Source organism: Myotis yumanensis, unplaced genomic scaffold (genome assembly GCF_028538775.1).
Source record: "Myotis yumanensis isolate MYYU_CA2020_CCGP unplaced genomic scaffold, mMyoYum1.0.hap1 SCAF_11, whole genome shotgun sequence".
NCBI classification, from domain to species: Eukaryota; Metazoa; Chordata; class Mammalia; order Chiroptera; family Vespertilionidae; genus Myotis; species Myotis yumanensis.
Window position 1 is genome coordinate 25,671,878 of NW_027223762.1, and position 27,477 is coordinate 25,699,354.

Here is a 27,477-nt window from a genome sequence, read left to right on the forward strand (position 1 = left end):
GTAGGTATTATTAAATGCTAGAGGCCTGGTGCACTAAATTCATGCATGGGGGCGGGGGGGGGGGGGCGGTGTCCTTCAGCCTGGCCTGCACCCTCTCCAATCCAGGACCCCACAGGGGTCCTAACTGCTCACCTGCCCTGATTACCCCTAACCACTCTGCCTGCCTGCCTGATTGCCCCTAACCGCATCTGCCTGCCTGCCTGCCTGATCGCACCCCTAACTGCTTGCTCCCCCGTGCCAGCCTGATCTCACCCCTAACCGCTCTCCCCTGCTAGCCTGATCGAACCTAACTGCCTCTGCCTCTGCCCCCGCCACCATGGCTTTGTCCAGAAGGAAGTTGGACATCTGGAAGACATCTGGTCGATCTGGTCTAATTAGCATATTACCCTTTTATTAGTATAGATTATTAGTATAGATAGGTAGTAGAATTTTAAAAGTACAATGAAAATAATCCTTCAAGAAGAAAAATTAGACTTTTTCACAATTATACTTTTTTAGCCCAGATGGCAGATTAGTACTTAGGAATGTTTTTGGTAGCCCTGGTACCATGTAATTTGAAGAAGGTTACTTCTTTCACTAACAAGAATTCTTTTACTGATAAGAATACAAGAACTGAACATCACTCCTATTCTAAAAGCTATTCTAAGAATTTAGATTACAAAGATGAGAAAGACATGGTCACTGACCTCAAGAGGCTAAAAGTCTAGATTCCTTATTGGTAAACTGGTTATTTTTAGAACCATCAATTCATGATCAAAAAGTCTTTTGTTAAATACATTTTATACAATGATAAACACATTTAAATTCTAAACATGTATATTTGAGTTTCTTTCACTTTCCATCCTAAACATGAGGGCATTTTAAACAATATATTTTCTAATTCATTTGTCTTTGAATAAAGTTTATTATTAAATACTTGTGATCTCTGACTCTGAATGTAGTTCTGAGGCTCTTCAGGACAATGTAATGAAAAACAAATGCAGAGGCCCTAACCGGTTTGGTTCAGTGGATAGAGTGTCAGCCTGTGGACTCAAGGGTCCCAGGTTCGATTCCGGTCAAGGGCATGTACCTTGGTTGTAGGCACATCCCCAGTAGGGAGTGTGCAGGAGGCAGCTGATCGATGTTTCTCTCTCATTGATGTTTCTAATTCTCTATCCCTCTCCCTTCCTCTCTGTAAAAAATCAATAAAATATATATGTATTAAAAAAAAAGATTTAGAAAAACAAATGCAGAGAGAGGGGGAAGATGGCAGCATAGGTAAACGCCTATACTTGCCACCTCCCATAACCACATCAAAATTACAATTAAAATACAGAACAAATATCATCCAGAACTGCTGGAAAGCTGGCTAAATGGAAGTCCTACAACTAGAGAAGTAAAGAAGAAAGCACACTGAGACTGGTAGGAGGTGCGGAGTGTGGAATGGGCTGATCCTGCACCCACGTGTGCCTCTTTTTTAATCGGGAGGGAGATTGTCTCTATGGAGGCTGCCCGGAGGAGCAAGGTGACCCAGCCCCACATCAGAGCCCCAGCCCAGGGTCTCAGAGCTGGAAAAAGAAGTCCCTATGGGCAGTAAGAACTATGGGCCGTAAAAACCAGCGTGGATTGGGGCTCAGTGACACAGAGGCTAGAGGAGACCCAGCTGTTCCTCTTAAAAGGCCGGCACTACAAACTGAACTTACAAGGTCCTGCTTCCTCTGAGCTCCAACACCAGGGAGAGGCTCTGGGGAGCACAGACACATACCAGGAAGAAATGGATTATCTGGCATTGGGGCAGCTTTCTTCCAGACGGAGGTGCTCACAGGGATCATTGTTCCTATGCTGAGACCTCCCCAGTTGCAGGGCTGACTGGCAGCCATTTCTATTTGCTCCACCCTGGTGATTTCCTAAGTCCCCGCCTCATCCAATTTACAACCCCATCCAAGCTGTGTGAAGCAGCCTTTGCATATAAATAGCCTTTCCTTGCTCAGGGTAAAATCTCTCAAACAAGATGCAGCTGGGTCAGGGAGCCCCAAACAAATCAATGATTTGAACTATGAGGAAGCAAAAAATGCCCAACCAGAAAAGCAAAAAGAAAAAAGAATCCAAAAATATGAAGATAATGCAAGGATCCTCTGGGACAACTTCAAGCGTACCAACATTCGCATTATGGGGGTGCCAGAAGAAGAGAGAGAACAAGATATTGAAAACCTATTTGAAGAAATAATGACAGAAAACTTCCCCTACCTGGTGAAAGAAATAGAGAATCTTAAAAGCAGCAAGAGAAAGAGACTCAATTACCTACAAAGGAATACCCATGACTGTCAGCTGATTTCTCAACAGAAACTTTGCAGGCCAGAAGGGAGTGGCAAGAAATATCCAAAGTGATGAACAGCAAGAACCTACAACCAAGATTACTTTATCCAGCAAAGCTATCATTCAGAATTGAAGGTCAGATAAAGAGCTTCACAGACAAGAAAAAGCTAAAGGAGTTCACCACCACCAAACCAGGATTATATGAAATGTTGAAAGGTATTTTTTAAGAAGAGGAAGAAGAAAAAGAAAAAGATAAAAAATATGAACAAAATGGCAACAAATACATACCTATCCACAATTGAATAAAAAAATAGATGAATAAGAAATCTAATAAACTGAATAAACTGGTGAATAAAATAGAATCAGGGGCATGGACATGGAACAGACTGATAATTCTTCAGAGGGAAGGGGGGTGGGGGGCAGGAAGAGGTTAAACAAAGATCTTATGTACATATATGCATTACCTATGGACACAGACAATAGGGCAACGAAGGCCTGGGGCTGGGGGAAACTGGGTGGAGGGGGGATATGGGGGGAAAAAAAGAGGGACATCTGTAATAACCTCAACAATAAAGATTACAAAGAAAAACAAATGCAATTAGCAGATGACTTTGGACAAATCATATAATTGCAGTGTTTTCATCTGTGGAATGAGAGGGATCAAACTTCCATTTTTGTTTTTATATATCCTGATGCCTATTAATTCTTTTTTTTTTTATCGCTGTCATCCCCTCAGCTGGACTTGTTTTATTGTTAGTAGGCAGCTTGTTCCTACTCAGCTCACTTACACCCAGAGCCTGGCACACAGTGACTATCCAATTAGCATGCACTGTTCAGGAAGGAAGGAAACCTCCATTAGCACCTACTACGCATCAGGCACTGCGCAGGTCTCTTTCATATTCCTGTTCTTTTACTCCTCTCAACGCATTTGTGAGGAGGTAGGTATCACTACTGTAGTTTTTGAGGACGTGGATATAGATATTCAGAGATTTCACTATCAGCATCCTAATTTTAGTAAAATAGGGCCTTAGTTCTGCCACTTACTTTGTATCTGACAGGTTATTTTTCTAACCCTCAGTTTCCTCCTCTGGAAATGTGTAAGAGTTAGGATAGGTTGGGCAGATTTAGCAAACAAACAAACAAAAAAATTAGAAAGAATATCCCAAGTGGAACATTTTATATTTAAAAAATTATGCTACTCTTACCCGAAGTTCAGATGTAACTGGGCACTCCTGTATCTTATCTGGCAACGCTAGGTTCGCGTTATGGTGATGACCATGCACGTAAAGACTTCGCCCTGTCCCTAGCACTTTGTGTGCACTCTGTAAATGGTATGCTCATTACATTTTGGTTCTGATTCCAAAGTCATTTTTTTTTCCCCACCACAAATACCTTGAGTTCAGTGTCCACATAAAATTTCAGTCAGCGCGGGTACTAATGCCCTAAGTTTATATTCATGCTTTATCGTCCCTCCAGCGCTTTCAAAAAGCCTGGCCGAGGGCGGAAGGCTCTCGGGGGAAAGCGCAGAGGCTCGGGCTGTTGGGGGCTGTCCCTGCAGGGCCAGCACCGGCTTCGCGGTCCCGGTACGACCGGCCGGGACAGCCACCCTCGCCCCGCCCCGCCCCGCCCCGCGCCTCCTCGGCCAGTCAGCGGCCGCGCCGCGCCCCGCCGCACTCCTATAGGTCCTTCCCGGGACGCGAGGCCTTTCCATTTTCCCGCCTTCCCCAGCTTCTCCTCAGACCGAAACCCGCCCTGGCCCACCACGTCTCCGCCCTACCTTCCGTGCGAGCCCCGCCCTTCCGGACACCGCAGCCCCCTACTTCCCCTACCCGCCCTCCTGGGCCGCCTCCGGGTCCGAGCCCGGCCCTTCAGCTGAGGTGGGCGGGGACGGGAAGGGGCGGGCCGAGCGCTCCTCCCGAGAGGCTGAGGGAGGCGGGAACCGAGGGAGGGAGGGGCGGGGCTAATCTCCTTGGCGCCACGTTGCCATGGCAGCGGGGGGAAGGGCGGGGGGAGAGGGAGGAAGCCAGCGGGAGGGGGGGATGTGGTACTGCCGCGGCCGGCACCGCAGCTGCTGCTGCCTGCTCGTGGCCGCGTCTTCCCGGAGGCGGGTGCTGGAAACTGCCGGGAGCAGCTGCGGTGCTCTGCCATATTGTGTCTTCCCCTTCCCGTCCCTTGCCTCCCCGCCGCGGCGGCCGAGCTGACGGTGAGTCCCAGGTGGAACGGCGCCCTCTCCGTCCGGCGTCCGCGCTCCCCGCCCGGGGTCGCGGCGCAGCTCCCGGGCACAAGCAGCGCGTGCGGCCAGCGCCGGGCGTGGGGCCCGGAGGCGGCTGTCCCGTGACGCGCCCGGACATTTTCGTCCTGAGGATTTGGCTCCGGCTCGGGGATCTCCCCAGAGCGCCGCTTGGGTGGTGTGTGGGCTCCCCGGGGGCGTCGAACTGACGGGAGTGCGGCTCCGGGAGGAGTTCGGAGTTTTCCCTGGAAGGTATTGGCCGCCCGGGAGCGGGTGTCGCGCGGAGGAAACTGTGGCGAAGGGTGCCGTCTCTCGGGAAAGGCTGGAGGTGACCCCGAGGACGCTTGGGGTTCGACTGGGGAGAATCCGCTGTGTGAGGAAGTGGCTGCCCCGAGCCCCCCCCGGAGTCTTTGCAACGCCCCTTCCCCTGGCTCGTCTTGGAGCCAGACCTGCCGGGCGCGGAGTCCTCGCCCGGCCCCGGGCGGACTCAGGCTGAGCCCGGCCAAGTAGCGTCCAGGAAGGCGCCGCCAGGAGTGAACTTCGGGCGGTTGGGTGCCGGGGCATTGGGGTGGCCGGGTTCGGGTCCCGGATGTGGGGGTGGCCGACCCCGGCACCCTCTGGCTCCTCCTCCGGCGGACGCCCTGGGGGCCTCCGAGGGTGGCTGTCGAGGTGGGATGGGAGTTAGTGTTTCAGCGCTACAAAATGGACACTTCCTGTTCGCCTGCGCTCTTGGGGCCGCGGTTACCTCTGCCCTCGGTCTTCCCTCCTGGGTGTGAGCTGGGAGGGCGTGCGTGCGGCTCTTACGCCTCCAGTTTGCCCCACGGCCGCCGCCGCAGCGAGTCTGGAACCGGGGCGGGCGGTGGGAGTCCGGGGAAAGCGGCCCCTGTGCCTGTGCTCCATCTTCCTCAACTCCACCCCTTTGACCCTTTTTCGGGATGCTTTTTCCCACCACAGCTCAGGGGAGTTGGGGCACCCAGTTCATTGGAGGCACACTCTCGGCATCTCCTTTGACCCGGTTTCGACTTCAAGTCTCTTTGTAGCGGCCTCTGGACTTAGTTTCCTCCTTACAGGAAAAAAGTCTTTAAATGCAAAGAAATGACACATACTTGCTTCTACCCGAACTCCGAGGCGGGGGGAGGAGTGCGATTATTTATTTCTGGTTAGTTTACGCCGTTTCTCCGGTCCTCCTAATTGTGACAGCCACGTGGCCGGCGGAGTGTTAGAGATTGTCCTAGTGCCACTAGGGTGGCACTTCGCTGGTAGCCGGGGGCTTTGTAACCGTGCCGTGGCTTTCCATCCACATTTATTTTGGTGTTTTCTGAGATGGGGAAGTGGAAAAAGCTGAACTGTACATGTCCGAATCGAAAGACTTATCTGTTTCCTTGCAGTCCTTGTAAGGTATATGTTGACATTTTTGCCGTCCTTTGCCGTTTTGGTGATTCATTTTTAAAATCTCAGCAGCATGAAGTACCCATTAAAGAGTAGTGGGGGATAGAATGGTACATTATGGATGGAGTTTCCTACCTCGGGAGTTGGGGCGATGTTTGAATTTTAGAGCCATTAGTGAGAGGTTCTGGTGTAATCATCAATAATCACATTCTTTTTACAAAAAAGTCGTGACCTGAAAAGATTATAACCGTTGAAAATACTTGTTTAGGGCTGAAATAAACGCTCGTTTGATTTAGGTATGCATACTTTCTTAAGTTTTTTATTTTGAAAGGTATTAATAAGAATGCTAACATGGACAGATTTTAAGGGAATGAAAATTAATTTTTAGACTATATAAAAATTAAATGTCAAAAGATTTAAAACTTTAAAATCTAAACTTTTGGAGCATTTGGAAACTTTTAGAATTTAAATACAATCCCTGGTTACTAAAGCATCATGTTTCTTTTTGTGAATACATTGTGTATTTGAATTGTTTCCATAACATATGTTTTTATTTAACCAGTTTTACTTGAAGAGTGCTAAACCACAGGAAACATTAAGGCTGTCTAGAGAAATTTAGAAACATTTAGAATTGTGTAGAGAAATTATAGCAGCAACATTTATTAGAGTTTTAATTACACCATGATAATGGTTCTTAATGAAGTTAACAGATAAAAATATCAGGAAGGCTTCAGTGCAGAAAAGATAATGGGATTGAGAAATGAGTATGTGTACTGACCACTGAGAGCAATGCTTAGGTGAGAAAGAAAAGTAAATGAGGTAATGAAATACTTACATAAAGCAGAAAGCATTGAAAACATACACTGGAAGATAACTACATTATTAGTTATGGGATCTGACTATCAAATGAAACTTTAAAAAATAGTCTTGTTCTTATGCCAGTTTATAGCTTAGCTATGTATGTGTTGCTCTTCAGTTGTCATTTTTGCATAAGTGCAAAAAGGTCCTCCAAAAACAAACTTTTGAAGGTCTAATGCTTTGCTGATTTCTTAGGGAAGAAAAAGAGGCCTAAGATTTGATCCCTAGTCTTAGGTTGAAGAGACTAGATTAACACATTACCGCTCAGGAGTTTTCTCGTGTTTCGTGCACCATCTGTTAAGGACCGCTCACGAGTGTTCTCGTTTTTCACGCCCATGGAAAAAGGAGCGAATCTAGATACTTAGGTAAATTTTGTTTGGTCCCTCTTCATAGAGGAAAATGTTTTACGCAGTACCATACGTTAAAAAAGTACTAGGAACTTTAATTGTTTAATTGTTTTTGTAAATAAAAATGTTATAATTATTGAAAAACAACACTTAAAGTGCATTATGATGATTTAAATAACGTGCAGTTTGCCCAAAAACGTGCAGTCCCTGGCGTATGTCTTAGAGATTTCTATGCGGTACGCAATGTGTTAACATGTGAAAGTGAGTTTACATTGTGAGGTGATATATTTAGGAGTTAAATTGTATGATGCAGGCAGGTGCTGTAAGTTAAGAGGGAAAGAAAACTAGAGGTTTGAGTAGATAGGGGAGGCTTCTTGAAGAAATAGGGCTCTCCTGCTTTCTAAAGTTTTACTCCCATTAAATTAATCTTCCTGAGGATCAAGCATGAATACCAAATTTCTTCTCAAGACTTTTCAAACTTTGGTTCCTGTCTTCTCCCATCTTTTCCACTAACCTATAAGAACTGTTTATTCACTACTTCAACATGATATACCAGTTTTACTTCTTTTTTTTTTACCTTTGTTGATATAACATTTTTCTGTTGACGTGCACCTGCACACATCCTCTTAACTGCTGAAGATCTGCTCAAGCTTGAGGTTTAGTTGTAATTTTGATTGCCCAGAGAGCCTTAAAATAATACAATTTTAGATCTGCCTTTCTCTCTCCAACTGAAAACTCTCATCACTAATAACACCAAATTCTTTTGACTGTAACATTCTTTACTGCCTTGTTTTCATTTAATAAATTTTTTTTCAGCACCTACCATGTGCCAGGCACTCTTACAGGAACTGAGGATCCATCCTTGAATAGACAAATTCCCATGTTATTAGTTATCTTTTTAAGTTTTATTACTCCAAGAAGATTATAAAATCTTATCTTCTCAGATATATGTTATATGCTTAGTGGGATATTTTATTATTTTGTGAATAAAGGAAAAGCAGGACTTACGTTATAAGGTAGAGAGATGATGGAAAGGTCTTTTTTTATATGTGATGGGTACAAAAGAATAAACAATTATGGATGGCCTTGAAAACATCACTTCTGAACTTAAATATGGCATTTGAGCCTGGAATGATGTGATAAAATCCTTATTTGAGGGAGGTTCATTTGACAGCAATGTGTAGGACTAATTATTAACTGTGGGACTGAAGAGGACGGAGAAGGGAAGAGATCTATTGAAAAAAAAAATGACTGAGAAGGAGATTTAGAAGGGGAACATCACAAAGAGGGTGGTGAGTTTAGTTGAGTGTAAGGTGAATTTGACCTTTAGTGACTAGAAGCTGGAAGTGTGGGATAATTCAGTCAATATAGAGCTGACAGCTGATGTTAGGAATTTTTGTCATAGAGTTAATAATTGAAGTGTTGAGGACTGAGAAAAAGATATTGTGAGAAATTAGAATTCAGGGGGCATTTGCTTTGGTCACATGACTTCATAATTAATATTATAGAATTGTATAATAACTATGGTATTGTTTTAATAACTTTATTTCCACTGTATGAGAATGCTATCTCTATTTTTACCACCAAATATAAAGGGACCAAAATAATGTTTGTTATTATTTTCTTCCAAGGGATTTTGATTTATGTATTCCTTACTTCCCTTATCCTAAACTTTTTAAAATTTAAATAAACTTTTTTTTTTAGGCTAGTTTACATTTACAGAAAGTTGCAAGATAGTACATAGAGTAATACCTCATCCAGTTTTCCTCTTGTTAATTTCTTACATTACTATGGTACATTTGTCTCAACTAAGGAAACAAAATTGCTACATTACTATTAAACTACACACTTTATTCAGATTTCAGTAGTTTTCCTTTAGTGCCCATTTTTGGTTCCAGAATTCCAGTTTCTCATACTTTTCTTGTTTTCGATGACTATAACAATTTTGAGGAGTACTAGTCAGAAATTTTATAGAATGCTCCTCGATTGAGATTTAAAAAATTTTTTTAAATTGAATTTATTGGGGTGAAACTGATTAACAAAATTATACAAGTTTCAGGTGCACAGTTCTGCAATATATCACCTACATGTTGTATTGTTTGTTTACCACTCCAATCAAGTCTCCGTCCATCACCATTTATCCTCCCATTCGCTTTATCCTCTTCTATCTCTCCCCACCTTCCCTTCTCTCTGGCAATCACCATACTATTATCTGTGTCCCTGAGTCACCCTTTTCACCTAGCCCTCAGCCCCTTGCCTTATTGCTGTCAGTCTGTTCTCTGTATCCATAAGACTATCTCCACTTTGTTTATTTTGTTCATTAGGTTTCACTTAATATGGTACTTGTTTTTCTGACTAGCTTATTTCACTTAGCATAATTGTCTCCAGGTCCATTCATCACTGTCACAAAAGTTAAGATTTCCTTCCTTTTTTATGGCTGAGTAGTAGTACGTTGTGTAAATGTACCACAGCTTTTTTATCCACTCATCTACTGATGGGCACTTGGGCTGCTTCCAAATCTTGGCTATCCTATATAATAAAAGCCAGTCACTATGATGCGCACTGACCACCACGGGGCAGACGCTCCAACCAGTAGGTTAGCTTGCTGCTGGGGTCCGGGTGATCAGGACTGGGCTAGACGGGTTGGACACGCCCCGGAACCCTCCTATGGTCCCTCCCCGGCCCCAGTCATGCACCGGTGGGTCCCTCAGCCTAGCCTGTGCCCTCTTGTAATCCAGGACCCCTCGGGGATGTCCGCAGGCCATCCTAATTTTTTAAGGTTACTCCGTATTGATTTCTACAATGGCTGCACCCATCTGCATTCCCCAACAGTGCATGAGGGTTTCCTTTTCTTCACATTCTCACCAGTACTTGTTTGTTGATTTATTGATGATAGCCATTCTGACAGGTATGAGGTGATATCTCTGATGTTTTCTTCTTGATTAGACTGGAGTCATGGTTTTTAGGGAGCAAGACAACAGAGGTAAAGAGCCATTCTCATCACAGTATATCAAGGTTACTTGCAAATAATGTGATAAAATTATGTTAACCATGATCACCTTTTTGAGGTCTTTGTTTGCCAGGTTTCACCCCCATATCCACTCATTCCATATTCTACTCTGGATGCAAGTCACTAAGCACAGTCCATGCTCTAGGCCTTAACCTAGATTCATGTACTTGTTTTTTAATTGCCTTCAGAGAGAGGGGGGTGGGGAGAGAGAAACATTGATCAGTTGCCTCCTGTATATGCCCCAATGGGGATCAAACCTGCAACCTAGGTATGGGTCGGACCAGGAATCAAACCCGAAACTTTCAGGTGTACGTACGGGATGACACTCCAACCAACTGAGCTGCACTGGGCAGGGCAGATTCATGTATTTTTTATTTTCCTCAACCTAATTTTCTTTTCAATAAATAAACATTTAAACTTGGATAGCTATTTATTGAGCAGCTACTGTATTTAAGTGCTAAGAATATAGTGGTGAGCAAGATTCTTCATTTCTACTCTTTTGGAGTCTGCCTGATTTATACATGGAGTAGAATTTTTTTGTTGTTTTGTTAATACACTCCTGAGGAGTGTTAATACACTCCATTGCTTTTCAGAGGGAATGGGAGGGAGGGGGAAGAGAGAAACGTCAATGTGAGATAGAAACATCAATCAGTTGCCTCACATATGCATCCTAATTGGGGATCAAACCTGCAATCTGGATATGTGCCCCAACCGGGAATAGAACCTGCAACCCTTCATTGCACGGAATGATGCTCCAACTGAGCTACACCGGCCAGGGCAACATAAAATAAAATGTATCCTCTCGATAAAGGCCTTGATTTTAATGGCACTTATAAACATAATCTGCCGGGAGCCGGTCCATCCATTTGCCGGGAGCCGGTCCATCCTTGCTGCTTGACACAGTCGCTGCAGAGAAGAAACATCTGCACAGCATATGTTTCAAGGGACCTGGCGTACATGGCATACTGTTCTTAATATGTTTGCTCCCTTTAGCGCTATGTGTTTTAACCAAGGTCACCTCTCCGAGAAAGGTTGTTTTCCCAGGTAGGGATTTTTCCCTGAAGTTAAGGAGGGGATAAAACCTCTTAACTAAGTGCCAGGCGGGTAGTTAATCACTTTAACTACAAACAATCACCCTTAAGCTACATAATCTTTACTCCCTGGAATGGAGATAAGAAACGCCCTAACCTTTGCAATAGAAATTGACAGGATTAAAATCAACTGGTATAAATACAGATGTAACAAGACAACAAGAGAGAGAACCAAGAGACAGGACTTGGCTGGAGATCCTACACAGAACCTAGAGACAGGACTTGGCTGGAGATCCTAGACAGAACCTAGAGACAGAACCTAGCGAGAGAATATGGCAAAAGATCCTGGACAGAACCTGGCTACAGATCTTGGCTGGAAAACCTAGACAGAACATGTCAGGAGAACCTGGATAGAACTTTGGCTGGAGAACCTAGCAAGAGAACATGGACACAGCACCTGGCTGGAGATCCTAACCAGAACTTCGCTGGAGATCCTGGAGGGAGAACCTCGCTATGCTGATGAACTGAAACCAGTTTCCATGTTATTCATTCTTCGCCAACTCCGTCCACACCTTTGGGAATCCCTGGACCTGCTGGGGTTGGACCTCAGCAATAATCCTATATAATGAAGAGGTAATACACAAATTAACTGACACACCCTCACACAAGATGGCCGCCCCCATGTGGTCAAGATGGCCAGCAGGGGAGGGCAGTTAGGGGCGACCAGGCTGGCAGGGGAGGGCAGTTGGGGGGGACCAGACCTGCAGGGGAGGGCAGTTGGGGGCAACCGGGCTGGCAGGAGAGGGCAGTTAGGCGTCAATCAGGCTGGCAGGGGAGTGGTTAGGGGGTGATCAGGCTGGCAGGCAGAAGTGGTTTGGGGCAATCAGGCAGGTAGGCAAGCGGTTGGGAGCCAGCAGTCCCGGTATGTGAGAGGGATATCCGACTGCCAGTTTAGGCCCAATCCCTATTTTCATAGGTATTTGGTAGTTTTGCCACTTAGCTTTTTTTACCCTGAGAAGTAGTTTAAAAGGTATGTTGGGAAAAACACATTAGGAAAAGAATAGACCCTGAGCTCTCTTCTTTATGAGATGCTATGATTATTTATGAAAAAGAAAATGAGGTCGAGTTAAATAAAGAACATTAATCAAAATTTTGAAACTGATGATAAACTTTTTTTGGAAGGAAGTCACTTATACTTAATAGAAGAGTAAAAAAGTGATGCCATTTTAACAATGGGAATATTAATTAAAAAATAACAATTTTATTGGAGAATAAAATCTGACTAAAGACCTGTTGAATGAGGTTTTCAGTTCTTTGTTTTTATAATTAACTCGGTTAACTACAAAACACTCTTTGAACTCTTATTGAAATTCTTTCTAAAGTGTATTAGTACAGTTATACCTTTCATACTATATTGAATAGCCCACTTAGCATAATTTAATATTTAAATTAGAATTTTGACACAATTAATGTAAAATTTTAAATTATATTAATAACTTTGGAGGTAGAGAATTCAGGAAGTTGATAAACTTATATTCTTATAGTTTGTTTCTTTACCTTAAAAGAGGAAATACAGAAAAAAGGGAAGAATATTAATAATCATTAATTATTTAATTACTACCTTGTATTGAGTGTCTACTATGTTCTAGCATGGTATTATACTAGTCACATGAGTATGTAATTTAATTCCCATAAAAATTCTAGGGAAGTGTTTTATTCTTATAGATAAACAGATAATGAGATGATATGTCAATGCAGTATTGGGTATTTGAACCCAAGTTTGTCCAACTTTGAAAATTTATATTCTTTGTATTGTAACGTGAAGCCTTTGAAAAATGGATATTTGCCAAGTTGAGATGCTCGCTTCTTGTTCTGTCCACAGCAAGGAGTAGAGAATACAGTAAAGGGTCATGGTATTGTCCTTCTGTTGCAAATACACAAGTGTTAATTGCTTTGACATTTAATGCTTTAGCTATTTTCCAGTATTTAAAAGCTAAATTGCATTATGTATACCTAGGACTGTTCTTAAATTATGGAGAAAGAATTTGGCTTAACAGCTTAATATTGATTGACTAGAGTTCTGAGAATTTTATCTATTGGTTTTCCTTTAATTCAGTGGTTCTCAACCTTCCTAATGCACGACCCTTTAATACAGTTCCTCATGTTGTGGTGGCCCCTAACCATAAAATTATTTTCATTGCTACTTCATAACTGTAATTTTGCTACTGTTATGAATCATAATGTAAATATCTGATATGCTATATGTGTTTTCCAATGGTCACGACCCACAGGTTGAGAACCGCTGCTTTATATAAAGATAATTCAGAAATACAAAATAATTAGAAAGCTTAATGGGAAATTCTTTTCATGTTTAGAAGAACAAAAAGATTTAAACAATTTATACAAGGTGAAAATACTCATTTGACAAATACCAAATGCTTCCTGTTAGGAATGAGGTACATGTGAGTTAATAATAGCAGTATGAGACAAAACCCTTCTAGACACAGATTCAAGAGTACTGTGGGAACACAGAGTAGGAACTAATCTTTCCTGAGCAGTGGGATGGGGTGGGGTGGATTTTACAGTCATGATAGAGGTTTACTATATTAATGGTATATCAGTAATCCTTCTTAAGTGGAGAACTGAAATTTAGGAAGTGAAAAGATCACAAAGCAGAATGGAAAACATAGTATCTAGCATAGTATTTTGTACTTGAATGTTAATTGCTCAGTAACTATTTTTTAAATAAGTATCACATTTCACTCAATTTTTTTAACGTATAGTTTGATCAAATATATTTCCTTTGTTTAGTTAAAGAAAATGTAATGATGTGGTACATTTGGGTATAATTTTCCCTTTGCATTTTTAATCCAGTTGGCAGCAAGTTAGAGCCAGGTTGTACTTGCTTGAAGCAATCTGCTTGGGGGTGTTGTGTTCATTGATATTTTTTATTTTCCTCTGTGTTTTTCTGTTTAGTCTGGATTAAGTATTTTATAAGGTGTAGAATTTTACTGTTTATAAAGTAATTTGTGTCTATTGTTTCTTTTGAGCTATAGACACAAAAACAACTACAGTAAAAAAGAAGATATATAAATGCAATTGGACATAGTAGGGGAGAGAAAAATACCTCTAAAAGATGTTTGGGTGGAAATTACATGGAGGAGTTGTCACTGGGTTTAGGCCTTTGGTTGAATGGTAGTAGGCAAGGTGTAAACAATTGGATTTAGAATAGCAGGAGCAAGCATATAAGTAGAGAAACACAAAGGAAGTATTTGAACAAGATTAGTCTAGTTTGCATTAACTTCAAGTAGAGGAGAATTTGCTTGAGGATGTAGATATTGAGTCAGATTTATTGATGGTAGTATGTACTTTTTTTTCGGTCTTTCTTTTGTAGTTCTGAAGCTATCTAGGCAGGATGTCAGCTAGTGTAGTATGAAGAATGTGAGTTCTGGAGCTATATTTCCTGAACTTGTATTCCTGTTGTGCCACTTCAAGGTTTGTGATATTGGGCATATCATTTAATCTCTATGTATCTTTCCATATAGAAAATGGGCACTACTAATAGCAACTACCTGGTAAGGCTGTTATGAAGATTAAAGGAGTTAATACTAGTGAAACACTTAAAACAGCACATATACGAAAGTACTAGTTCTTACCTTTGTACGTACATAATTTAGACACATACACTCAGGCATGTAGGAAATGTACATATAGGTAGGAATTGTACATTTTACCATGTATGTATTTGCAGGAAAGCTAGTAGTATTTGGATTTCAGTTTTTAATAGCATCTAGATTATTATAGAATGAAAGCCCATTCATCTCATTTAATAGATGTCAGAGTTATGTAGTGGCACAGGTAGAACCAAGATCTGTTAGACAACAAATAATTTGAGCAGTAAGCAAAACAGACAACCAAATCTGCCTTATGGAGGTTTCAGTAAGTCAGGAAAAGATGTGTATTAAACCATCCTAGGTGTGATAAATGTTATCAAAGAGTACAGGATATTATGAAAGAATATAATTTGGAGTCCCCTCTAGTGTGGGATGTTAGAGAAGGTTTCCCTTAAGATTTTAAAGCTGAGATTGAGTGATAAATAGTTAGCCAGGGCTAGGTGAAATGAAGAGTATTTTAGGCAAAGGGGGTAGCATTTGTAAAGGCCCCGAAGTGCCGGGAGCCGGTCCATCCTTGCTGTTTCAAGGGACCTGGCATATATGGCATACTGTTCTTAATATGTTTGCTCACCTTCTTGGCGCTATGTATTTTAACCAAGGTCACCTCTCCGAGAAAGGTTGTTTCCCCAGGTGGGGATTTTTCCCTGAGGTTAGGGAGGGGATACAACCCCTTAATTAAGTGCCAGGCGGGTAGTTAAGCTACATAATCTTTACTCCCTGGAATGGAGATAAGAAACGCCCCAACCTTTGTAATAGAAATTGACAGGATTAAAATCGGCTGGTATAAATACGGATGTAACAAGACAATAATCATCAGATCCTCATCAGCTCCTCATCAGATCCTCATCAGATCCTCATCAGATCCTAACCAGAACCTAGCCGGAGAACATGGCAAAAGATCCTGGACAGAACCTGGCTACAGAACTTCACTGGAGAACCTAGACAGAACATGGCAAAAGAACCTGGACAGAACCTTGCTAAAGAACCTGGTGACTGAACCTGGCTGGAGAACCTGGCTGGAGAACCTAGCGAGAGAACATGGCACCAGAACTTGGTTGGAGATCCTGACCAGAACTTGGTTGGAGATCCTGGAGGGAGAACCTCGCTATGCTGATGAACTGAAACCAGTTTCCATGTCATTCATTCTTTGCCGACTCCGTCCACACCTTTGGGGACCCCTGAACCTGCTGGGGTTGGACCCCAGCACCGAAGAAGGAGAAAGCAAGGCCTTTTCAGAAATCTAAAGTGGGGAGACAAGGGAAAGAGTGACAAAAGATGTGTTCAGAGAGATTACACAGGGGCAAAGTTATGCAGACCTCTCATATACCATGTCAAGAACTAACCTACATTTTGATCCAAGGGTTCCCTTGATGATTTGAGCAAGAAAGGGACACTGTCAGAGTTGCATTTTACAAGATTATTCTAGTTACATTTTGTTCTAGAGAAAAAAGAGGATCACGCATAGATGCAAGGAGACTAGACTTTTGGATAGGAAAGCCACAAATCAGAAATGGGGGCTCGACTCTCTGGTTGTTCTTTTAGGAAGATACTATCGGAGCCACTGTGTGTGTGTGTGCAGAACACAACCACAGGGGCGTACCATTTATGTGGACTGGTTAAGATGAGAGATACTGTTGACCTGGAGCATAGTGGACCATGAAAATGGAGAGAGATGGGCAGATTACAGATATTAATACTCCAAAATCTATCTCCAGACCAGACCTGTCTCCTAAACTTTAGATCACATGTATCCCAAATACCCACTCCACTTGATTGTCTCACAAACATCTCAAACTCAATAGGTCAAAACAGCAACATAAACCCTACCAAAAAAAAATCATGACATACATTGATCTCTAAGAATAAAAATAGTCCTTTTCCCTTTCAGTATTCTTTATATTATCAAGTAGAACTACCATCAACTCTATTGCTGATCCTGTCTCCTAGTAGTGACAACTAGATTACTGAACTGTATATAGTTGCTGTTAATATGGCTACTTAGAATTTAGGTTATATTCCATTCAAATTTATTTAGGAACTTGAATGTTCATTAGGGTAAGCGTTACTTTCTAAAATGCTCTGGAGATCATCTAAATAACAAATAAAATATATTTTACTTCAGTAAGTGTACATATAGGGTCCGTTTAGTCCTTATGAACTTAATTCTGTGTTAAATTAATTGTAGTTTTGTGTTGTTTTAGAAATACATATAAAATCAGTATATTAAATCAACCAGTATAGTTTTACTATACCAAGTTTTACTCTTGCTTTCCAAATTTGATACAAGGAACTTATTGGTAAGATGCCGTTTTATACTTTTATTTAATGTATTTCTGATCATGAGTGTGCTTTTAAAAAATGCTTATTTTCAGTGGAATTTAATTGGCTGGGAGAGATTTACTCCATGGCTGACTAATAATGGCTTATGTTCAAGGCATTGAAAATAATCTTACACAGAAATAAATCTTGACAACAAAGAATACCAGCTGTCTCTATTCCAATGCTAACCATACTTTGTACTCTGGGACATTGGATCTGTTGACTTTTAGGTTTCTGTTACTTTGTTCCTTTTCCACGTTATTATACAAGTGCAGAGTACAAGGCTCTCAAAGAACCAAAGTGCTGGTTGGCTGGCTAACTGGTCACTATATGGTTTGTAGCACAGATGATATTACTTCTAATTTCATTACTGATTATTTTTGTTTTATTATTTCTGTGCGATCAATTTTTTCAGCCTCCAAAATATTTTTGTTTGGACACCACATCGATTGCTATCCCAAAGTTTGAGGAGATGAGTTTCTAAACTAGATTTACTCTTGAGAGCTAGTAGTGCTTCTTTTCTGTCATTGTATTTAATAACATATAAAGTAATTAGTGTTATGTTTTAGATACTGATGAAAGTTTACAAGTTATTGTGTCATCAACTTTTTTAACATTTATTCGAAATAACTTTTTATTAGTGAAAACCATTTTCACTCAATTTAGATATCTTGTGGCACTGCTTTTTAAAATCAGTATTTCTGTGTGAAAGACAGAGTTACCTATGCTAGGGATTCATTATAAAAAGAAGTATTTGATCTTTATGCAGAAAATATCAGGTTTGTTACTGCTTATAAGCAAATGTGTTCTTTTTTAAAAAAAAAAAAAAATAAAGCTATTGCTTCATTTTAACTTCCCCAAGAAACTGATGAACAATTGAGACTTTTGGTGTTGTTTTTTTTGTTTGTTTTTGTTGTTGTTGTTTTTTTGAGGCAAATGCTGCAACAATGTATAGGAGAACTCTATATACTGTGTACAAAGAGTACAAAATTATTTAGATAGAAGTGGCATTTAAGCCATGGTTTCCACAGTGTATCTGGGCAAGTTAGTGTAGGAGAAAAGTGGATTCAGTAGGTTACCACAACAGATTTTTCTCCCCCAGATTTTAGTGTTTTCTGCTTTTAGTATGAGTTGGAGAAAGGTTTTTTCCCCCCCACTCAATTTTCTTTCTTTTTTTTACCCCTATTTGAAAAACAGTTTCCCTATGAAACAAATCTTTGACCCTTTTGTATTTTGCTCCTCACCCCCCTTTCTTGACTGGAAAATACAGCTGCACACATTTTTTGTTTAGAGACAATGGATCACATGCTGTGTCACCTAAATCTATGACCAAGAGGCAGTTTTATCCCTAAGAGACCATAATGCTTCAGTTGTCCTGGATACATGACATCATGTAGCATTATAATCAAACATACGTCTTGTTGCAGTACATTTGGGATTTGAATCTACCCCCTAATCTCAGAATTGGATTTTATGGGATGGACAGTATTTATAATTGAGAATCTTAATAAAAACAAAGAATGTATTGTTAATTCAATAGAAAAGGTTGTGAGTTCCTTTTATATGTCTTTTTTTCTATTGAGGGTTACCAAAGTTAACAGATATTTTGAGTTAATAGAATATCTTTAAAGTTTTAGCATTTGTTAGGTTTATTACACAAAGCCTTGCAGATAGTATGTGCTCAATAAATGTTACACTTGATTTTTGCTACTGATGTGATAAATTAACAAGAAGAAAATTGTTTTCCTTTTAAGAAAAGGAATAACTCCCAAGATTTAGAAAATAATTAGTATCTGTAAACTGCTAAAATATTTTATGTTGAGCTTATTATAATAAACTTAGTGTACTGTTGAAAAAATATAGGAAATATAATGCAATGGCTTTCAGTCTTGAGAAATGGTACCTCATTATCCTATCTAATTAAAGACAAATAGGGTAATTAACCGTACCTCCAATACGCTTCCCATTGGCTAATCAGGACGATATGCAAATTAACTGCCAACCAAGATGGCGGTTAACCACCAACAAAGATGGTGGCTAATTTGCATACTGCAGGCAGGGCGGGACAGCGCCATCCTGCCTGCCCCGCTGCCAACTGGGCCTGCTATCTGCGACCCGGTCAGCAGGCGGCCCGTATGGGACCCGACCCAGGGCTGACGGGCTGGACCACAGCGATCCGCCACTAGCCACGCCCACAAACGGCCCTCCCTCGGGGATCTGAGGCTGGCAGGTGCTAATGCACCGATCTGCCAACACGCACACCGGGGTTGCCTTTGCCCTGCGCAAACTATGCAGCTGGGAGAGGGGAGTGGGGCCGCTGGGAGCAGGGCGGGAACTGCCCGGGGTTTGCGCCGGGAAGCCCAGAGCAGAGTGTGAACTATCCCGACCGGTAGCTGCTTGCTCATTCACTTACTTGCTCATTCATTCACTCATTCACTCACTCAGCAAACCCTCTCAGGTCCCTGGCACCAGGCCAGGCACTGAAGGTGAAGCAGGATAAGACAGAGCTATGTTCTCAAGATGTTAGTAATTCAGAAGGGCGAAGCAGGCACATGAACGAGGCAGTTGTATGCACAGATGCAGTGTACTGGGTTTGGTGAGGCCTGTAACTAACGCCAACTTTGTTCTCTTGATAAAATGGGGCCTCGGGAGCCAGGCCGCCCCAAGCCTGTAGGCCTGTGCTTAGGCCAGGAGTGGCCGGGGTCCCAGGACATAACAGAGGGTGCAGGTTGGGCTGCCGGGTCTGGCCCCACCCCTCACCCTCACCCCCAAGTGCACAAATTTTTGTGCACCAGGCTACTAGTAATTAATAAATAAAAATGGTTCTAAAGGAGATTAGAGATGAAGAAAGGAGAGGGAAATTGAATGTAAATTTCTTTAATTGTATAGTATAGCTTAATCAAAGACAATGTTTAACTTACAATAAAGAATTGAGATAATTGCCACGCAGTTTTAATAAAATTGCACATTTTCTATTTCTATGGTATGCCAAGCTCTGTCATATATATTTTTTCTATGAAAAACACTGTTTAGTAATCTGAATTCAGTGACTGATTGCCTATTTCCCTTTATTAGGGTGTCTTAGCCCAAATCAAATGGTTTTTAATATTGCTTAATTTAAAGTGATTGTATGGGAAAGCCACAAATCTGAAGTGGGGGGAGGGGTCTAATCTCTGGTTGCTCTTTTGACATTTATAAGATTGTTTGATTTACCGATGACATTAAGTTCTTGATGGGAAGTGAAATGGCAAGTCAATAAAAATAAAATTTCTAAATGTCTTAAGACCATGTAAAATTGACCAAATTAGAAATTGGAGATTCATTTAATTAAACATAATAAAAAATATAGTGATCATTCGTCACATGATTCAGGAATTCAGATTTTTAAAGTAAGTATAGTGAGACTGATTTTAAGTAGGAAGTTGGACTAGTAGGTGATGAAAAGATATAAACAACTACATCTGTAAGCCAGACGTTGCCATGTAGTTCATGGTTAATCATCCTTTGCTTTAAGCATGGGGCTGACTACAAGTCTTCAGGGTCTCTTGGTATAATTGCTCAAGTGTTGGTTTCAACTTCTTCCCAGTTCTAGTAGTGGTGTGGTTCCTTTTCATGTCAGTGTAGTAAAAGCTTTTTAGAAACAGCAAAATTGATTTTCCTTATTACTCTTTCTGGGTAATGAGGAAAGAAATATTCAATGATTGTGTCAGGGGTGCAAGGAAAAACTTAATTGTAATTAATTTGCTTTGGGATATAAAAAATTGACTACCATATTTTATTTTGATCTTAATCCTTTTTCAGTATTATTTAGTAATGTAATGGATTAAATATAAATTTTTAACTATTACATTATCTTGCAAATAATAACAGATTTTGGCTGTAATTATAATATGGGTAAGATAAAAACAATTAAAATTGAAAAATGTGACATGAAGATATTCAATAATATAATTTGAAAAGCACTTTTTAAAAGTATTTAAACATCATTAACAGAACTGAGTTGATTAGAATTGTATCTTACTAGTAGCCCTGCACACGAATTCATGTGCCATAGCTCGCTGCCGCCCTCCAGTAGCTCTCTGCCCGCTGTCCCACCCTCCTGTAGCTCCCCCACCTCCCTTTCCCCCACCCCCCTCATAGCTTGCTGCCCTGCCCACTCCTGTAGCTCTCCACAACCCGCTTGTAGCTTGCTGCCCCACCCTCCTGCTGATCCGTGATCCAGTTGTTACATGGTCAGTTGTTACACCTCACCACATAACAACCATTTGCATATTACATCTTTATTATATAGGATTTGCTATGGCACTATATTATTTATTAAAGTATACATTAACTTTATATTCATGAGAATTGCTGGACTGAGAGCCTGATTTCTTGTCACTAAATTTTATATTCATGAGCTCATATTTTGAAAGTATTTTAGATTAATTTTGAAATTCACAATATAAGTAATATCTTGAGAGTAGAGAAAAAATATTATTTTGACTATTTTAACATGATAAGAATTTTGTAACAAGATAGTAGATTCTGAATTAGTTGGATACAAATGAATATAACAATATATGTAGGCATTTATATTTTTGTCCTGTTTTGATTATAGCATTATATTTGCCATATATCTTTTCTTTTTGTTATTGAGAATGTTGTTACTAGTGAAAACTCAACATTTTTATTTCAGAGATAGTGTAGTTATTTTCTTTATTTTTTATGATTTGTGTGTGTGTGTGTAAGAATGTTATCAGCCAAAGCTGTAAATAAAGGAATTTAGACTTTGCCAGAGGGAGACACTAGATAATAAAATACTAAGAAAAAGTTCTTAAAGTTTATGTGATTTAAGTTTACATTATTATTATTATTATTATTATTCCTCACCCAAGGACATGTTTTTATTTATTTTAGAGAGAGGAAAGAGAGAGAGAAAAAAACATTGATGTGAGAGAGAAACAGCAATCAGTTGCCTCCCATCCCTGACCGGGGATCAAACCCGCAATCTAAGTATGTGCCCTGAGGATATGAATCTGCAACGTTTTGGTGTAAAGGACTGCAGGATGATGCTCCAACCAATTGAGCCATGCTGGCCAGAGCAGATTCTTTTATATTATTTTAACTAGAAAGATTTGAAGGGTTCTGTCATGTTGCATGATTGGGCAAAATATTGACATAACCTAAAAAGTGCATCAAATAGAGTAAGGCCCTAACCGGTTTGGCCCAGCGGATAGAGCGTCAGCCTGCGGACTTAAGGGTCCCAGGTTCAATTCCGGTCAAGGGCATGTACCTTGGTTGCAGGCACATCCCCAGTGGGGGGCGTGCAAGAGGCAGCTGATCGATGTTTCTCTCTCATCGATGTTTCTAACTCTCTATCTCTCTCCCTTCCTCTCTGTAAAAAATCAATAAAATATATTTTTTAAAAAAAAATAGAGTAAGGAAGTGAAAGTTGCGTCATAAAGAAAATGATGATACTTATTGCAGCACCCTTCTGAGAAAGGCCTAATTTCAGTTGGCTGTTTTGCCAATGGGTATCGTTGGTCATGAGGGAGACCCATCCTTAATACCAGAAAATTTTTTAAATTTTGTGCCATAATTTTTTTTTCTGTTCCATAATTTTTTATTTGAAAAATGTAACATTTGCAAATCTATTACTTTAGGAAAAAATGTAATAATAATTTTAAAAAATTAATAATGACAATAATATTAATTACCATCTCTATTGCTAGTATTCATTGTACTACCTCTGTTCTAAGTGTTTTATATTTATTCTCATTTAATTTGTACTAACAATCTTATGAAAGTAGGTACTATTAAAATTCTAAATTGATAGATCTTATAACCTATTGTTTGGTAGAGCTGGGATTTGAACCTACGCATATATCTTCACAGGTCAGGCTCTTAACACTCTGCTTCACTGCTTCCAGATGTGATTATAATATCAAGAATAATGATTTAAATTTCTCTTTTATGGTTTTTTATAATATGAAATTGCTTATTCTTTATAACTTCAAAAATACTGCCCCCTCAAGTTTCTGTTTAATTTCTCTTAGTGTTAAACAACATATAAAGTTCTTTCTTAAGGAAGTAGCCTTTCATTTTACAGTTGTACACTATTTCACCATAGAATCTAACAACTATGACAACAGAGCCATGAGTTTAGTAGGAGTAAGAGATTTCATCTTGAAGCTTCTTAGAAAAGGATCAGGAAAGGTTATTCTGAATAATATAAATTTACTACACTTCTCTCTCTACCTTTTATCCACATTGTTAGCTGAAGAGACATTGTAATCATAATCCAGTTTGGCTAATATGTTGGCTTTGGAATGAGTTTTAAATTCCTATTACATTTAGGTACTTCTGACATTTTAGAACTAATAATATAATATTTTCTGCTTATCAGGAGCTTACTTATTCTGTATCTTCCACTATTAAGCCACAAATAGACAAAAAAAGACTACAAAGTAGTTGGGAGAAAAAAATTACCAAGTTTATGCATTAGCTTTATAAACCTTAAGGTGAGCTCTTTACCCTTATTTGATCTTTCTTAAGTATGATCTTATATGAAATTCTAATGAAATTTATCAGGCTTTCTAGTAAATAATGGTTGTATAATTCCATCCTCATGATTTAGAAATCCTAAATGCTCTGAAAACCTAGTTTTCTCATATTGCCAAAACATGATCTGAATTGATATAAGACTATTGGTGATCTTTATTTAACCCCCTTTTAGTGTGAATATACATTTTGCTACAGAAATATTAACATGTTTATTATGGGGTGCTGCCTCAGACTTCACTGACACATCACGTAATATATATTTGCATTGTAGTCCCTTTCTAAATTCCAAAATACTCTGAATTCTGAAATGTATCTGTCCTTAAAGGTTTTTGCTAAGTGGTCATACACCTGTATAATCAGGTACAGTGACTACAGTACAAATGAGGACTAGGATATTGAACTAAGATTAATCCAGTAACTCAAACTTAACAATATGAGGCCTTTAGTGTGGAGCAATATTTCTTAACTTAAATAATATATGGATCCTTCTTTAGAAAAAATATTATAGATCCCATTTTGAGGAATCACTGACTTTAGTCCCTCGAGTAGTTTTAAGTCTTTTTATTTTTCTCTTTGAAAATAGTAAAAATACATTTTTATACTGTTATTGAAATGAAAGCAAAAAAATGAAAATTTACAAAGCTTGTGGCCCCCAGGAAAATCCTTGAGACATTCTGATTTGAGAAACACTGATAAACTGGCAAATAGTCCTATATACTTTAGCATCCCCTATAAGTATTATTTTTATCAAGAGAGTAATACTTGTTTATAATTATGGACTGAATCATAGTTAAGGGGTTGAAATAGCTTTACTGTATTTAAAGAGTATGGTTTTTAAAAGTGATGAAAGCATCCTCTTTTTAAAAATCTGCACCGAATTTTTGATAATCAACTTCAGCCTCCAGGGAATTGCTCTGTACCTAATTCCAGTTGGGAATCACTGTCATAATGAGCAACTCTTACTGATAGCAGTAAATCAAATTCCTCCAGTATGCAGAGGCAGAAGAAATTTAAGAACCAATGCTCTAACATACAGGCTAATGCATATTAGAGATATTGCCATTGGACACTAATGTAAATATCTGTTTTCCGCAAAATATCTGGACCAGCCTTTCTGCTGAAAATAACCTAACATGCATCAATGTTCTGGCACAGAATAAAGAATATTTAGACCGAACACTAATTAGAAACCTAGTGAGAGGTAAGCTGAGTGCTGAAGCTGGCTATTGCCTTGAAGGTAATTACCAAATTAGGTGAACTTCTATTTTCTGGCTTTGTGGGGCTCAGGGATTAGGAAGCAAAACCCAGACCCAGCCGAGGTAGAACATCAAGCAGGAAATAGTCTTCCCCATTAATTTGGACTTCCATAGGTCTATACATTCTAGGTGTAAGAGTGATCTAGAAGTTCTTTCCCTTAGTGTCACCAACGATAACAAAATGATCTTTCTAGATTATTTCTGCTAATGGGAAAAATAACATTTCTGCTGAAAATGTATTATTACAAACCAGCCCTCACACTGGTTTGCAGCCTGAATTCACACTAAACCTCAAGCTAAGAATGTGAAAGGATTCTGGATTGTGACTTTCAGGAGCCTGACATAAGCAACATGAATCATCATCATCAAATAATTCCCATTGGTGAAGTTCTAATGAAACTGATTATCTTATAATAAAAATGTATAAATCATTTAGGGAAAACAGGGCATAATATAAGAGAATTAGAAAAATCAGACCTGCAAATAGTTCATCTTGGAATTATCAGTTGTCAAATATAAAATAAGTATTTTTAATATATTCAATGAAAACTTAAAAGTGAGGAAAAGAGCAAACACTTTGTAAAAAAAATCAGAAGTTCTAGAAATGAAAATTTACAGCAATTAAAATTAAGGGAGAGATAAAAGCAAATAGATCCCATTGAATAAAAATTAATATAATGAAAGATAAATCTGAAAAGTCCAGAAAGCAACACAAAGAGACAACAAAATGGAAAATAAAAAGAGGTTAATAAAAGAGAAATTTTTTTGAGAAAACACAGAACACCTTCAAAGGACTACTAGGTTTCAATAACAATAATGGAAGTAGAAGACCACAAAATGATATACTCAGTGAAAATAAGTCTAACAACTATGACTCGTAATTCAAGTTAGAGTTCTATAGCTAGCAAAAATATATTTTAAGAACAAGGGCTAAATAAACACATGCTCAAAGAAATAAGACCTGAAAGTTCTCTAGCAGACCTCTTTTTAAATAGAAGGGAAATGATCTACAAAGTCTGAAATTAAAAAAGGAATGGTAAAAAGAGTGGTAAGTGGTTATAAGTACCATTTTATGTTTAGGAGATTCCTTGGTTATTTGGGGCAACATCTCTAATACTGTATAATACAGCATTTTATTTTTTAGATAATTTTGTGGCTCAGTTTTCCTTCTCTTGTTTAGTCTCTGTCATGCATTTCTTCTCACACCAGTGTTAATAACCAACTTAAGCAAAAGTGTTCTCCTCTAATCTTTTGGGAAACAATCTAAGAATTCTAATATGGCATTTTATTTTTCTTGTCCTCGAATAGATTATCACTGTAATATTGAACATAATATGCAGACACCTTGAGAGATGCATGAGCTGCACAGCTATGGAAAAAATGGTACATTTGAATTCTGAACCCTCTTCTGAAGATACTGCCGTGGCCCTTCTACAGTGAAGCTCTAGCAGGGGTTCTAGAGAGATTGTACTGGGTTTATTTAAACTCTTTAAAAATTCTTCTGTGAGAAGAAACTGTTCTTTCTGAAATGTAGAAGATTTGGAGTCTACATTTAGCAAAATGTGTATTTTGCTAAAATTGTCTTGTATGTTTACCTACTTTTTTTTGGTAGCAATGTCTAAGTTTTAGAAATTAGTTTATTAGTGGGTGTATTCATTACTTGGGTTATGATAGTTATAAACCTAAGAAATTAGAGTACACTTTTTTTTCAGATCCCACTTTATTTTCTCTTGGCATTAAATGCTCATTTTGAGTGATGTTTATTATATGCAACAACTATTATGTGGTTTGTTGAAGGATTGTTCTTAAAGGATTAAGAAAAGGAACTAATATATCTCTAGCTTAAATTTCCTTTTATTTAATTGTTTTGCTTTATGAAACAAACTTTCATACATATTATTAATGATCTGCTACTGAATGATTTCAGTTCATTTTAAGAAGTAGTTGCTCATAAATCTAGAATTTTCCAAATAAATAAAGCTTAAAGTTTTCTTGATTTGGATATAAAATCTACAGACCTTTCTGTTGTGATATTACATATAAATATATCTGACAATACTAAAATTGTGTACAGCTCCTGGGGTAACTCACCCAAAACATCTGAAAGTTGGTAATCAGCGCACTAACAAAAATAAATCTTAATAAGAATACTAGAATATTTTAAAAGCTATTCTAAATTTTTTACAAATAAAAAATGTAGTTGATTTAGGACTTAAAAAGGTGAAATTAGCCTGATGGAAGTGTGTGCAAATACAGGGTTATGGAAGTCACAGTAAATGCATAAAATTTTGAGAAGAGAGCTCATTAAGCACTAACAGGAAAATACATCTGGCCAACCTGTGCCAAAAGGAAGAACATGGGTTGAATGAGAACTGTGTACAGTACTGTGTTTTCAGCAGCTTGCTGCTTTCCACTGTGTTAGCCTTTTTGGGGTTTAGCTGTTTTTATTTAGTGCAAAAACATAGGCTGGGAAAAATTATGTACAAACCAATGTAATTTTCATATTGTAGTAAAATAATTCC

The 27,477-nt window shown here is 39.2% G+C and overlaps 1 protein-coding gene across 4 annotated transcripts in view; it reads left to right on the plus strand.

Moving 5' to 3' along the window:
* Nucleotides 1-4,393: 4,393 nt before the first annotated feature.
* The window catches only part of FOXN2 (forkhead box N2), an 87,100-nt gene continuing 64,016 nt past the window's right edge, over nucleotides 4,394-27,477 (plus strand). For 2 of the 4 annotated variants that reach the window (XM_070429173.1, XM_070429170.1), the window contains exon 1: nucleotides 4,394-4,498. The gene's annotated coding sequence lies outside the window, so the exon portion shown is untranslated. Of the gene's footprint in view, nucleotides 4,499-4,688; nucleotides 4,778-11,593; nucleotides 11,794-27,477 lie in introns of those variants that run through there. The other 2 variants (XM_070429171.1, XM_070429172.1) reach the window with 2 other exon arrangements.